This window comes from Rhinolophus sinicus, chromosome 17 (assembly GCF_057876585.1).
Source record: "Rhinolophus sinicus isolate RSI-liver-muscle chromosome 17, RSI-T2T, whole genome shotgun sequence".
In the NCBI taxonomy this organism is placed as follows: Eukaryota; Metazoa; Chordata; class Mammalia; order Chiroptera; family Rhinolophidae; genus Rhinolophus; species Rhinolophus sinicus.
The window spans coordinates 178,943,581-178,958,991 of NC_142517.1; the positions used below are offsets into that span (position 1 = coordinate 178,943,581).

Below are 15,411 nucleotides of genomic sequence, written 5' to 3' on the forward strand. Positions count from 1 at the left end.
CTCTGGGATTTTGGCAAGGTTTCTTTCCGTGATTGCAATCATTTCAAGGACAAGGTAGCCTCTTTCTTCAATCTCATCTCTTCAAAGAAATAAATCGAAGCAAAAGAATTAGCACTGATCTTCCTCCTGATAGGACTCAAAGGGCAGGATGGGGCTGTGTAACAGTGATGGAAATAGGATGAACCTCTTGTCACTGCTTTCCAGAACCAAAACTGAGTGTTGTCATGGTAACTCACTAGGGTATAAAACTATATTGTCAGCTTCAGGGTGCAATTTTGGGTTACATTCTTTAAAAAGGATAGCAAGTGCTTGCATTAAAAGCGTAAGAGAATAATCTTTTGGAAGTACATTGAAACGGATTTTAGATTTTGGTTTGGACTCTTCAGAGAGTAGGGTGTAGGGAGAAAACAAACGAAATATGTTAATTGGTAAATTTTGCTATCTTGCTAAATCACAGAGGGATTGGAGATGGGGGAGGCAGGCAAAGAAAAGAAAAGCCACACCGCACAGTAGGAGTAAAAGAAAGAATCTGAAAGTCAAAAAACAATTGGAGCCCTTTGGTAATTTAAATATGCACAGTCTCATAAGAATTAATGCTATAAGAGAAATTTCTCTCAGTTATTAGCTTCTCTGTTTTCGCCTTGGTGTTACTATGGAGGACTGCATTTCAGTGGATCTGATCCTGCTGCTGTTCTATATTCTTTTCAATTTGAAGTCATTGCTTTTATGTATTAATAACTTTATACAGTTTTCCCCTTTTTTAACAGAAGATTTGAATTACACCAGGTCTCATTGTAGCAGTTTACTTTCAGAACAATTTTTTTTTGGTAGAAGTCATTTAACTATATGACATTCTGAAACTACATTTTTACCGAATTTCTCATTTGAGGATGGTAGTATCCAAGCCTGCTTATTTGGTTTTTCAGATTCGAGTACCATATCCTTGGAGACACGGGGCTCTGTACAAACAGGCATGCCTTCCTGGAGCTTTACCTTTACTAGGACATTTGTGAGAAAAGGAATTATGAACTAGAATGCCAAATTCACAACAATGTTTAAAACAAAACACAGAACTAGAAAGAAGTTTCCTGTTCAGGGCAGGACAATTTTGCACTACCTCCCAGACCTCGCTATGATTCTCACTATTAGTACTTTCTGGAAAACTGTGAGAAGCCACGATTCAAGCAGTCAGTCTCTTGGGGATTCCTGAGGCTGAATCCAAACAATGCAGTATGTAAGTAGGCCTAAACTACTATTTACAGTTGACCCTTGAACAACTTCAGGCGGTTAGGGTCTCAACCCCTCAAGCAGTTGAAAATCCATGTATCACTTTTGACTCCCCCAAAACTTTACTAATAGCCTACTGTTGACTGGAAGCCTTACTGATAACGTAAAGTCAATTAACACATATTTTGCATGTTATATGTATATATACAGAATTCTTACAATAAAGTAAGCTAGAGAAAAGAAAACATTAAGAAACTCATGAGGAAGAGAAAATGCATTTACAGTAGTAATTTGAAAAACATCTGTGTATAAGTGGACCTGTGCAGTTCAAACCCATTTAGTTCAAGGGTCAAGTATAATTATTTACACTTGGTGTGGGGCCTGGTGATTTGCCTTTTTACAGCAATTACGAGATGGACTGTGGTTTAGTGTGATTTTAAGACAAAGGTCAATCTACTACCTGAATGTGAATCAGGTTCACCACCTGTTTCTCCACAGCCCGCAAACTAAAAATGGTTTTGACATTTTCAATGGTTAAAAAAATCAAAAGAAAAAATATTTCATGACGTGAAAATTATACGAAATTCAAATTTCTGGCGCAAGTAAAGTTTTATTGGAACATAGTCAAACACAGTCGCTTATGCATGGTCTGGGGCAGCTTTTTGCCACAAGGGCAGAGTTGAATAGGTGTCACAGAGACCATGTGGCCGGAAAGCCCCAAATATTTAGTATCTGTCCCTTTACAGAAAATCTTAGCCAACCTCTCATCTAAGTCATGACTTAGATGAGAGGTTGGCTAAGATTTTCTGTAAAGGGTTGCAGCCTGGGTTATCTAAATATAAAGGATCAATCAAATTACATTAATTCTCCACTAATGAGAGCTGTTCTCATAAAGAGTTTATTGTCCTCCTATAGAAGCCTGAAAATGCTCAGAGACTAGATTTCTCAACGGGAGGAGTGCCAAGAAGATACACCAAGAGAAAATAAGGGCTATTGTAACGCTTCTAAGTCATCTCTTCTAGAGAAAAAGGAAAACTTTCCAATGATATTTTCTGTTAGGTTTCCTTTTTCATATAAGAAACCAAAATGCCCTAGTTTCAACACCATGGAAACTGTGGAGACACTCCCACTTGATCAGTGATTTTCTTTCAGAGGAATTAATGATCAGTGTGTGCAAGTTCAAATTCTGACCTTATTTGTCAAGCTGTCTGGGATTGAATGTGCTGGGAAAGTGATAAAAGGAAGGAAGCATTTAGATTGTGCCTTCTGAGACTTCATTTCATCTTTGATTAACTGAAGAAGCTCCTTTCTGGACAAATGATAACCCGCTTTCTTTAAACAGAGGAAAAGTATTCTTTTGAATTAAAAATCTAGTGATTCTAACTTAGCCAAATCTCTTGTCTCACTATTAAAGTCTGGAAAATGTAGTACTTTTTCTTGGGTCCTAGCAAATCTCTTTTAAAAAGAACAATTGGATTTACAATTGTACCACTGACTTTTGGGAGTGCTTCTCAATCTTTCTCCTGGTGCACATATTGGGTAATATTTACATGGGCTGTGGCCAAGGTGATACGTAATTCCCACTATCCACTGACTGGTTTCACACTCAGATTTGTAGAATGCAGTTGAAAACAAGGAGACTAGGAATCCACTCTTGTGTATATTTTAAGTAAACTTAAGTACATTTATGCCAGGTTTAGTACTTGTGAACAATTCTGTTGAGACACATCTCACGCGAAGCAGTCATGATACTTCAGTTGAATGAGAAATATGGCCTTAGCTGAGAACACATTTAATTTGGGTTTCACAGCTGAAACATTGGATGCCCTGGCCCTTTAGCCTCTGGAGAGCATTCTCTGGGCAGACAATGGAGGAGCTGGCTTCAGCATCATCATGGTACTTCTGTGAGGAGAGGCTCCTAGAAGCTGAGCTTTAACACTGTCTTGCAGCCCCACATTTGGCTTCCCCTCTGGCACACTTTGCCCTTTTCAAACCTGTTGCCCATCAGTGCAGTGGGCTGTTCAGTTCCACTGGACTCAGGTAAAGGATAAACCCTCATCTTTATGCCATTCCCCACAAATGGCCAAAGGTACTCAGAAACCTCACAAACTGCTGGGAAAAAGGTTTCATTGCACCAGGATTCTTTATTTCTGTGCATGCTCTGCAGTGCTCTGCAGAATGTGCTCTTTTTCACTGGACGTGAGGGGCACTCTTCCAAAGTCATACCTTCTCAGAATCTTTTGCCCTTAAATATTTAGGACATCAGGTACTTCAGGAATGAGTATCCATCAAAATCACTCTGTATGAAAAAAAATCATTTGCTACATTAGTGCCTCCTTTTAATGAGTTTGAGAAATAGAGGGAAAAGTTTTGGTACAGTGGATCGAGGTTAAAAGGATACCTACATTTAAGGAGAAAATGAAATTCCTTAAGTCAACACACTGGCTTTTAGATTTCTTCTGTCTTCTTTTATAACAGCTGTGTCTGCCCCAGACATGCGCAGCAGAACAGACCCAGCAGATCAGTAATATGATACAAGACAAGTTAGGATAACTGTGTGAATCTGCAGGGAACCTCCAATTGCCAGAGTTGCAGGTCTACTTGCTGAAAAGAGGAACACAATTTTAGTACTGGAATGGAAGACAAAAGCTCTTGAATATGAGTATGGTGGCTGGTCAAGTGTTCTGCAAAAGCAAAAAGCTTGTTCTGAAGCAAAAGGCTTGTTGTGAAAAAAGACTTAATAGCAGATCTCTAAACAATACATTTATATGATCTAGAATTTGATTTCTGGAAATGGCCTACACTTCTTGGCAGCCACAACCCCAACACTAAGTCTGCCCACAGAGCCCTGTTCATCCTATTGGACTTTTCTATGCTGCCTCCTGATCAAAAGATTAAAAAAAGTTTTTCTCTCTTGACATGAACAATTCTTTTTGACTTTTGAACAACATTATTTCCCTTGGTTTACTTTTTCTTACTGTGTTAAATGCTTTATACCAAAGTCATTTTTTTCTGTTTGCTTTTCCCATTGTATTTCTTTTAGTAATTGTGTTATTTCAACTCTACATATGAATATGCTGATGTTTTATTCTCTTTCAAGAGTGATAGGATTTGGTCGATTTCCTTAGCATGACAGAAATTAACATAGCAACTTGTTGGAAAAAAAGCTACCTTTGATTAGACTGGATTTTTCCTGTCATTCATATAGCTTCTATTTTTTTAGTTTTCTTGAAGTATATTTCTAAATGCAATAAAATTCAATAATTTTAAGTGTACGTTTGGAAGAGTTATGACAAATGTATAAAGCCCTGTAACCACTACCTAAATCAACACGTTTCCATAACCCTCAAAGACTTCCTTCCTGCCCTCTGCAGTTAGTCTCCCCCACCCCATCACAGCCCCGAAGGCCCACTCATCTCCTTGTCACTAGTCTGCCTTTTTAGAATTTCACATAAATGGAGTCATACAGTATGTATTCTTTTGTCTCTGACTTCTTTCACTCAGCATGATGTTTTGAGATTTTTGTCCATGTTCAGTAGCTTATTCTTTTTTATTGTTAAATGTATCAGTAGTCTATTCCTTTTATTGTGAAATGTTTTTCCATTGTATGAGTCTATCACAATTCAGTTATTGGTTTACCAGTTGATGGATATTTAATTTTTGGCTGTTACAAATAAGCTTCTATGAACATTCTCATACAAGTCTTTGTGTGAATGTAAGTGTTTATTTCCCTTGGGTAGATAGATACCTAGGAGAGGGATTGCTGGGTCATATGGTAAATATATGTTTAACTTTTTAAGGAACTGCTGTTTTCCCCTGTGGCTCACCATTTTTCATTTCCACTAGCAATTTATAAGAGTTTCAATTGTTCTACATAATTATCCAAACTTGGTATTATCAATATTTTTATAGTGGTAATTTTTGTGATTTTAGTTCACATTTCCCTAATGAATGAAGATGTTTACATTATTTGAAAAGACAGTTTCACTGATTTTTTTCTTTCCGTGGTCTATTTTGATTCACTGATTTCTGCTCTTTATCTTTTTTCTGCCTTCTATTTACCTTTTGTTTTAATTTGGTCTTCTTTCTTTCTTTTCTTTCTTTAATGTAGCATATAGGCATCCATCATTAATTCTTAATTTGGTTGCTTAATGTGAAAGCTTAGATAATTTATTTTAGATTTTTCTTCTCTTCTAACATAAGCATTTAGTATTACAAATTTCTCACCAAACACTACTTTAGCTACATCACATTCATTTTGCTGTGTTGTGTTACTTTTATTCAGTTCAAAGTTTTTTCTTCTTTTTATCATGCGTTACTTAGAAGTATGTTGCTTAATCCAAGTATTTGAAGATTTTTTCCATGTGGGAAGAAAACTGATTTCTTTTTTTCTTACATTTTAGTCAGAGGCATAGTTTTTTATTTTCAATTCTTTTACATTCACTGAGATTTATTTTAAGCCCAAAATCTGACATATCTTCTTGAATGTTCAATGTAGTGTGGGGAAAAAAAGGGGGGGATTCTGCTATTTCTGGGTAGAGTGCTCTGTATTTGTCAATTAGACCAAGTAGGCTGATAGTACTGATAATTTTTGTTTACTACTGCATCCTGAGTACCTTTTGGTTCCCTATCAATATTTATCATATGAATGAATGAATACATCTATGCCATGACTATAATTATTATTTTTATCCTCCACTCAGAATTCTACGTAGTGGACTGTCTGAAGAGTAATCTCAAATCTAACCAGTGCATCTATTTCGCTAGCATCTAAACAATCGCACATGACCAGGAAGTTGAAAGGCCATTTAGATTGCATGTCTTCCCTTTTATGTCATTTCTAAATCTGCAGGATTTACTGTGTATTCCTAGTTATTCAAACTTCAAGACATTGCTGATTATTTCTTTCTAGATGTAAACTGTCTTTCAATAATGTTTTGAAAGAAAACATCCTGAGAAAAAGAACTTAAATATATTTAAGGAGAGTCAATAAAAATTTAATTGCGGTGGACAACAGAGGATGGGAATGGAAGGGAGCCAGAAGAAAGAGAGACTGTGGCACTGAATTTTTTATATCTTAAGTACATTCTTTAGTGATTGAAAAAAAATTGATGGACTCTACCTTTCCAAAACATTTGTCACTTTGCATGGCTCTTTTAAAAGAGTTACCAGTTATGTTTGTGACTCAAGAATAAAAATGGTAGTACTTGCCACCCAGATTATCAATCTTTTTAGAGTAGCCTTACCATTCCCCCCAATGATTGTATTTCATATTTATTTCTTTTTCAAAATCTAAGCAAATCAACATTAGTTTTATTTTGAGACTTTTACAACACTCCTTAGAATTACTGTAGATACACTGGCATGCCAGAAAACCAGGGTTTCTGGATGGGGATTGTAACTGCTTTGTAATTGTGAAATTTATTAACTCGAGTTGTAACTCGAGTAGTCTCCAAAAGTAATGAGTTATATTTTTTCTTTATTAATGCATCTAAATCCACATAAAATTTGTGCACTATGAATGCCCAGCTCAGTTTTCTGTCACTTCAGTTCTCTGAGAGACTAATACCTTTTTCTTCTGTTTCTTTTTAAACTGCCTCTAAGGAAACATTGATAGAAATCAAGTCTGGCCAGTTTTGTTAGTTCTCACCTTAAGTTTAAATGCTATCTTTAAAATCACAGACTCCTGTTTGCTAGTCTAAGGGGTTGCTAATTAGGCCAAAACATGTCTTAGCCTGAGAATTTATTTTCATAATATTAAGTGTTAATACATAAGAAAGCTAGCCAAGAAAATGTTATATGTGGACTTTGGGGGGGTTAAACCTATTGAAACTAATTCAACGCAATTCTCTATAAAAACTTTCCTCTACCCCGCCCTCCCCCCCCCCCAACAATTTTAATTAGATACTGCTCTGAGTACTCACACATAACTTGACATACTCTTGTCTTTAGGTCATGGTCTCCTACATTTTCCTTCTGACTATTTCTTCTTTTATTACTTCCACAAAGGAATTCTTTGTGGCTTGCTTTTAGATGATCAGAAAGAATGATTCTGCTCTGGTATGAAGGAGCAAATCCAACAAGAACTGCTCAGTTTTGAGAGCCTGAGAAGGAGGCCATTGGTCACAGCTTTGGGGACCAGTTTTGCCAGACAGAGGTCCCTTATGGGAGCAGTGATTGGAGGAAGTGGTTTGTGTGAGGACTTGGGCAGAGGGGGTGTAAGTTACTGTTGCCCTGGCCTCTCGGGCCCTCAATACTTAACTCAGCTAGAAAACCAGCACAATCCCTGAACCCCTTGATGCCAAGAAGAGGAAATATAAGCTTCTTCTGAAAAGTGGGTTATGAATCCTGGTGCAGGTCTACAGTAATATGGGTCCTCTGTGTCACCTATACTTAGGAATTGGCTTGTTCTGGGATGGTACTTGGAGTCCCCAGTGCCAGTCTGCTTTTGAAAAACCTTTCACTGGTTTTTGAGTCTGCTTTCATTTTGAGGCTTCACACGGCCGATGGCTAGTTCTAGTTGTGTGAAGTAAAAAAAGCGCTTCTTCTTCAGAGGCAGGCGGATGCAGCCCTATGCCCAGGCACTCGGCTTGTCTAGTGGCCTTATGTAATAACAGCCGCACAAGTGTTCGTGTGTCTGCCTTGTGGCTACAACTATGACCACAACCCTAGAATCACTTTTGGCAAGAGATAGTCCTAAATATCTCTTGTGATCACCTCTGGATTGTGATAGCTAGCAACTACAGGGGAGTTACAGGACAGGAAAGGCTGGCAATTGTCACATGCGCTGCAGAGAGAGGCCATCAGATGTGGAGAGAAACCATTTCTGCTCTTTCTTAAATTTGGCCTCTTAGCTGAAGTTTCCCATCCTCAGAGAGATCTTCCCTTATTAATCAATCTAGAGTAGAGTCGCATTCTGTTTCTTTAGACAAGTGACAATTACTGTATTTGTGTGTTTATCTTGTTTATTACTTATCTTTTCAACTATCTCCATGAGGTGTTCACCAATACACCCCCAACACTACTTGACATAGCTGCTACTTGACACAGAGTTGGCACTTACTAAATACTTGTTGAATGAAGGAATGTCTTTAGAAACCTCTGATGTTTGCAAGGATGGAGGAGATCTGAAAGTGATCTAAAATAACAAGAAGACAGGGTGGACAGCAGCCCTTGATCAGAGACACACAAACTGTTTGATATCTCATACTATATAGACTTTATTTGACTCCCACCTTTTTACAGAAAAGAGAGGCTGAGCAGTTGATGTTTCATTTTTAGTTGACATTCACTGAGAATGCCAGGCATTGTGCTAAGAAATATATGTACATACATTATGTCATCCAACCTGTACAACAAGTACTCTATGAAGTAGGTATAATTATTATTCCACTTTACAAATAAGAAAACTGAGACTTGGGTATGGGGTGGTGGTTATATAACTAACATAATAAATGACAACGCAGGACTCAAACCCAAGTCTATCCGACACCAAATATCGCCCTCTCAAACATTATCAAACGCACCTTTCTCTAGAACACAGACAGAGCAATAGATGCAAAGTACAAGTGCCTATTAGAAGCTCCCTTAGCCTGGGTCTAATGGCCCAATCTACATTTGGTCTTTGCAGGCAGTAGAGGATTTCTGGTTCTGCCAGTGTCCTAATCTAGTAAATCACAGCCGCCATGTCCATTGCCTTATTTTGCTTCTGTTTTAGTGCTTGCTCTCCACACAAAGAGAGCTACCTATCATGTAGTTTCCACATTCCTGGACAGATGCAGGCTGTTTCTCACCCTCAGCAAGGTGTGAGGAGTCTGGTGATACAGCTCAATAGTAAATAATGCTCAGTTTCTGGTGGGATCTTTCCCTCCAAAACTTTAATGATCCCTTAAAATGGCATCCTTCTTAAGCCTTTTAGTTTTGAAACTACAGTCATGGCAGTTTGGGAATGTCAGCTACATCCCCCAAAAAGCATAAGGAACTGCTCTTTGAACCTAATATCAGAAATATTTATTACATTTTCTCATCCCAAGTGATCAAAAAAAATTTTATAACCAATTTCATATATATTTATGCTATCTATTTACTTGCTAGGTACGTTATGGTAATTATTTAAGATATATGTAGCAATTCAAAATATGCAAATGCATTATAACTTAAAATTCTCCATTTAAACATACGTGTTGAAGGCCTTGGTGATAGGAGGAAGTAAAAATAAATAACTTGACTCCAGGAAATTAAAAATCTAATTGTAATTATTTATAACAAGATCCAAATATAATGGAATATTTTTATCTTCTGTTTAAAATCCTAATATCCTTTCATAAACCAACCTGACACACCACCCTCCTACCAAGAGGACGTGTGCTTTCTTTCCTTTGTTTCGCTGCTCCTAGTTTGGTAGCTGACCTTGCATATTCGAGAACATATGCACAAAGTAGGGTACAGAGAAGCACTGCACTGTTTGTTATTTGTACTTCTCTGTCTCTTCCTCCCCTAAGCCAGACAAATTTTGCAGATGAAAAAACAGAGGCAACTTAGTCTGTAGCTCATCCAGATCTGCATGTGAGGTCACATGGAGACATACAGTCCAGTCAGTGATTCACCAAATTTTTTTATGATCCTGTGCACTATGTAGATATGGCTGAAGACAAGCTCAAGTTTAAGCTTAATTTTGTAAACTTGTGAAAGTTGCATTTAATGTATTTTAATTACCCTTGAGTATCACCCACGCTAGCCAGAAAGATATTAAAATCAGAAAAACATTTCTGCCTGCATCCTGAGGCCTACACCACCAAACATTAAGAATGGCTCATGTTGAACTCTATCAGAAAAAAATATTAAATTTTTTTATGCTGTAATTTCAACCATGTTACTTTTCTTTAGGTTGTGTTTGGTCACTATACCTTAATAGCGTGCGGTAAAGATGAAGGTATGAACTGAAATAAGCTTTTTCTATGTGCTAAAAAAAGTGATTCTGAGCAAGGCCAAGCAATTTATTTCAATTTAGCAAACATTTATCGAAAGCCTAGGACCAGGTTATAGTCTATAGGCAGAGAGTACAAAGAGCAGCATCTCTCCTAATGGGGAGATGAGTCAATACAGAGATGACTATATTATGGAGGACAATTATTTAAATGAGGGAGGAGATAGCAGCTGGGGGAGGAGTGTGGAATATTTGAGAAGGTGGTGAAAGGAGGTGGTACACGATATCATTTCAATTAAGAATTCTTTCAGACCATGACCTCCTGGAAGGTGGCACACACAGTTGACTCAAGCTTCACTGGGTTTTGTTTGGGTCATTGCCTCTCCTACTCACATGTCTCCCATTCCCACTTCTGTCTCCAAAAGAAGAGAGTAATGGAAGGGAAAATACTTTTCTTTCTCTTCAAATGCAAAATGTATTGTTTTGCTTAGGTTCAGTACAACAGACAAACTGTTTGTAAAATATACTCATATACCCTGGTAGGATAGGGGCATAATTCAGGCTACGAGAAAGTGATACAAACCTTTCCAGATTTCAAAGGCATTACTCACAAGACTAAAAAAGTTGGAGGGGGAGCATGTAAATAAAAAAGGGAAAGCCAGGATGTTGCCAGTTTACTCTAGTCATCGTGTTACAAAAAGATCAGTCCAAAAGACCTTATTTTATTTATTTAATCAAGTAATCTCACTCTCTCAGAAACTTTTAGATGCAAGCACAGAAATGAAGGTATTCATGAAGTCAGACTTGCATTTGCCAGGAAGTAGTAAAGCATGCCAATTTAATCTCTGCTACCTGTGTAAGTCCTAAGGGGAAGATGAGCTCATGAATGTATATATAGATCATCACTGGCAGAATTAAAAGACATTAAATATGGAAGTCGGATATAACCCCCTGAGGGTTTTACAACATAAAAAGATTAATTGAAGAACAACCCGAAGCTTAAAAGGGAAAACCTAAGATCCTTGCTGGCTGGGGAAAACAGTTACCACTCACTCTTCAAGGAAAACACCTTATATAAAGCTTGGGGTTTGGAAACCTTAGCACTTCAACGAATCTAAATGATGGTAAATTTAGGAGGAAGGACTTGCTTTAACAACTTCCATGTGTGGTCTCCAGAGCTTCGGGACCTGACGGGTTTCTATAACTGCTACCTGAATTGGAGTAAGCTGAAATAAATTGGTAAAGGTCCTATATCATCTATTGAAATCTTCTTTAAAGGGTAAGTTTTTTGTTTTTCGTTTTACCATTAAAAAAAAAAAGGCATAGTTACTTAGCAAAGTATATGTATTGGCTAAACAGCTGAACATTTTCATTTTCATTTCAGCCAAACAAGGATCTATACAATGAGTGACAGATTTGCCCCCCTCCTTCCCCGCCACACACACGCCAGAGAGTCACATTAGAGGAGTGTGCCATGCAATAAACCTTTGGTGTATTAATGAATTGGCATCACTAGGGGATTCACTGGGGACCAAAAGTAAAAACTTTCAAGACTTTAAAATAGAATAAAGTGACTACCAATCAAAAGGAAGAAATACATAAATTAATACAAAGGAATAGAAAAAAAAAGTGAGTTAAAATCAAGAAAATGTTGAGCCTAAGAAAGCATTAAAAATGGAGAAGCAAGAATAGGAGGGAGAGTTATGTGCCAATACAGACTGGTTTAAGAACCATAATGTGGACAAAGGATTTTATGTAGTGGTCAGTTGAAGATTTTTATAAAAGATAACCCAAAATGGCTGAAAAGAGGTATTTAGCCCAAAAAGGGGAAAAAAAACCAAAGGAAAAAAAAACTAGCCAATGTAGATATTCCTTTTGACAAGTAATGACTGCTCTAACATTGTTGGAGAATCATAAAAGTAAAAAATAAGAGAAAACATTTCAAGTAATGAAGAAAACATTTATAGTGTATAGATACACATTATTAAACTTTCAGGACTTTTTGTTTACTGTAATAACTAACATGAACAAAATAATAGAGACAAAATCTAGAAAGAAAGAAATACTATTTATTCTTGTAATCTCACAAATGGACCTAACCAGACATGTTGATTGTTAATGGAGATTAACTGATCACTTACAAGTGCAGTTAGGATTGTAAGCAAACTCATCCTAGAGAATTGTGGAGCAGGAACACAGCAATCACAATCCTGAAAACTTTGATAAGTCTACCTGAAAGCTTAATGAGCCTTTATAAGAAGTTCTTTTATTCTGTGATATAACTTTAAATTCTGAATTACCCAACATCCGGCAAACTGCAAGTTTTACTAGTTAAAAGCAAATAACAGAGCACATCACCTTGGAATTCTGCATGTCTTAAACTGCAAAGACTCATTCACAATGCAGCAACTAAAGACACAGATGCAATTCTTTCAGTAACAAACTCTGACTTAATTTAAAAGTAAATCAACCACTTTCAGCATTAAGAATTTAAATCTTGTTCAGTGCTTTTCTTCCCCCTGGAGAAACTGAAATGAAATGAGGGAGAAAAGTCCTGTAAAGAAAATGTATTCAGTCAGCTTTCAGATTCTTTGTTGTAAAGAACTGGTCATCAGAGTGTAATTTTACTAACAGTTGGATTTTAATCTGCCATTTAGGTTTCATCTTGTGTAAGCAGAACACCTTGTATCTGCATGTTCTTTTCTTTGAAGTGATTCCACGTTTTGGTCAGTTATACCATGAAAGGCTCTGTCTTTGCTTGTTATTCCTGGTGTAACAGAAATGTTAGCCAAGGTGGCTTTAAAGCTTAAAAGACCAGAAAATGTAATACACAAGTTCTTTATTTTGGTTATGCTATCATTTGGCATTTTAACCATCCTTTTACTGTCTTCACTTTTTACTTAAATGAGTCAATTTTTTTCTGCAGGTATTTGAATCTATAATGACAATAATGTAGATACTTATACATGCTTTGAGAAAGTATGTTGTGTTGTGTTGATTGTTTAAAAAACAATCAACATCTATCTCATGCGTACCTATTTGGAAATAGACACCTAACACATCGAGGTATTATTTCAGGCCACTCAAAAGATGAGTAATCAGCCTCTGCCCTCAAGGAGATTACCACCTATTTTAGCTGATTTAATTTGCCTTATATGTTCTTTTCATAGGATGAAAGAATAGTTAAGCTCTGCATGTGTTGAGTTAAGTACCTTGCGTAAGCAATAGTAAGATCAAATGATTTGGGAGTCAGATGGACCTGGGCTTGAACCCTGGCTGTGCATATTTAATAATTTTGTTGCTTGTTGCCTGAGACTTTCACTTATAAAATAGGGGTACTAATTTTTAGCTTATAGAGATATCAAGAGGATTAAGTGTGATAATGTATATAAAATACCTACCACATAGATAGGTTCTAAATGTTTACCCCTCTGCTCTCATATTTAAATGAAATTCTCAGATTTAGCATTGTCCATAATTTTCTCCATTATTTTAGTCTAGGATTTTAAAATAATTTCATAAATATCGCCAGGTTGTAATTGGCAATACTTTGGGTGGTGAAAGAGGCAGCAATCTGTTTGTTAGAATTTCAGAGACAATGTCCGAATGCCAGAGCTCAAAGCTCAAGATCCAAGCCACAGCCCTTCCACACATTCATCACCAGTCACAGCCTCTGCTGTTAGAAATGATCTGCCAGCACTGGTGAGTGTGCAGAGAGAGGAGGATGGGACAAAAGAATTCATGGTGTTTCTAAAAGGCCTGGAGAAAAAAAAAAAAAAAGGGTAAGGAAGTAGGGATTCACTTTGCCATGGTTCTATGAAAAAGAAGAGCACATGAATTATATCAAGAGAGTCTGACTAGAAATAAATATTGGGCTTTCTCTTTCATCTGCTCCCAATCTCCCAGATCCATCATGTGGTTTTTCACAGAAAGAACACAAAGGCAAGTCCAACCATGTGCACACCTTTCATTCCTGGACAGCAGCACCCTGCCCACAGCCCTCCCTCCTTTCCTGTTCTGTTGAACAATAAAGTACACTTGAGGCCAGAATGCTCTGCCTGAAACCCAAATAGTTGGTTTTCTCTCTGTCTTCCTGGTTACGATTTGCAACAATCTCCCTCAAAAGAGAATCAGTGTACTCTCTTATAATGGATTAAGGATATAAAAGGGATTTTATATCCTATTTTCCTTAGGATCACTAAGGAATTCTGAAACTTAACTGAAGTCCTCAAACTCTACTAGCTTTTTGGAGAGGCTTAATCATTCTTTAATTCCTCTCCTCTTTCTACAACAATCTATGCCTAATGAGCTGGGAAATGTTAAAAGGAAAAGATTGGTCATTTTTCTATCCCCTTGGTAAAGGGTTATTTCTCTGTATTTTTAAAACTGGGACTGTCTCACTTTCATTGAAGCCATTGGCATTTTGGTGGAGGCTTCCTAAATTGTATTTTCTTCCTCTGCTGTGAATTTTCTTTTAATTTCATTTTTTAAAAGTTTAATTGCAGATAACATACATATAGGAAAATGCACAAATTTTAAAGTGCGTAGCTCAATTAACTTTTATATATTGACAAGCCTGCATATTTCAACCAGATTAAGATCTAGAACATTTTCAGCACATATATGGCTTCCTGGTATCCCCTCCCAATCAATAACCCCTGTCTTTTAAATACTCTGCTGGCTTTAAACTTGATATATATGGAGCCATAAACTGTGTCCTTTTTGGTGTATAGTTTGTTTCGATCAGAATTAAGTCAATGAGATTCATTTATATTGTTCCATGTATCAGAAATTTATTTTGTTATATAGTATTCCATTGTGTGGATATACCACAATTTTACCCTTCCTTGTTGGTGAATACTTGTGTTGTTTCCATTACTGGGCTATTTTAAGTAAAGTTGCCTCGGTCATCTACTGTGGATTCTTAATTTTCTCCAGACCCTCTCTCTGTGGAATTGTGATAAATAGAATTGTGGAGAGGTTTTGCAGGCTCCAGTTAATCTTGCTCCACATTAGTTTTTCAGGTTATTTTTACACTATAATTAAAGGACAATAAAAATCCTGTTCTCAAATTAAAAGAAAAAGAGGGGCAGAAGGGACGAAGGAAGGAAAGAAGGGAGGAAGGAGGGAAATGTATAGGCATGTGAGTATAAAACCTGAAACTCATAATTCCCATTTTGTAGAGGCAGTTGATCATCTTAATTTGCAATGGCCAAGTAAGTAATGCTTACATGATTACAGACTTTTAAGCTCATTTT

General features: G+C 36.9%; 1 protein-coding gene across 2 annotated transcripts in view; it reads left to right on the forward strand.

Annotated features, from left to right (window-relative positions):
• Positions 1–15,411, forward strand: part of SLC39A10 (solute carrier family 39 member 10) — a 112,935-nt gene that overhangs the window by 11,098 nt on the left and 86,426 nt on the right. Inside the window, exon 2 of one of the 2 annotated variants that reach the window (XM_074339534.2) lies at positions 11,330–11,432. The exons of the other annotated variant lie outside the window; for it this stretch is intronic. The gene's annotated coding sequence lies outside the window, so the exon portion shown is untranslated. The remainder of the gene's footprint in view (positions 1–11,329; positions 11,433–15,411) is intronic. 2 annotated transcript variants of the gene reach the window in all.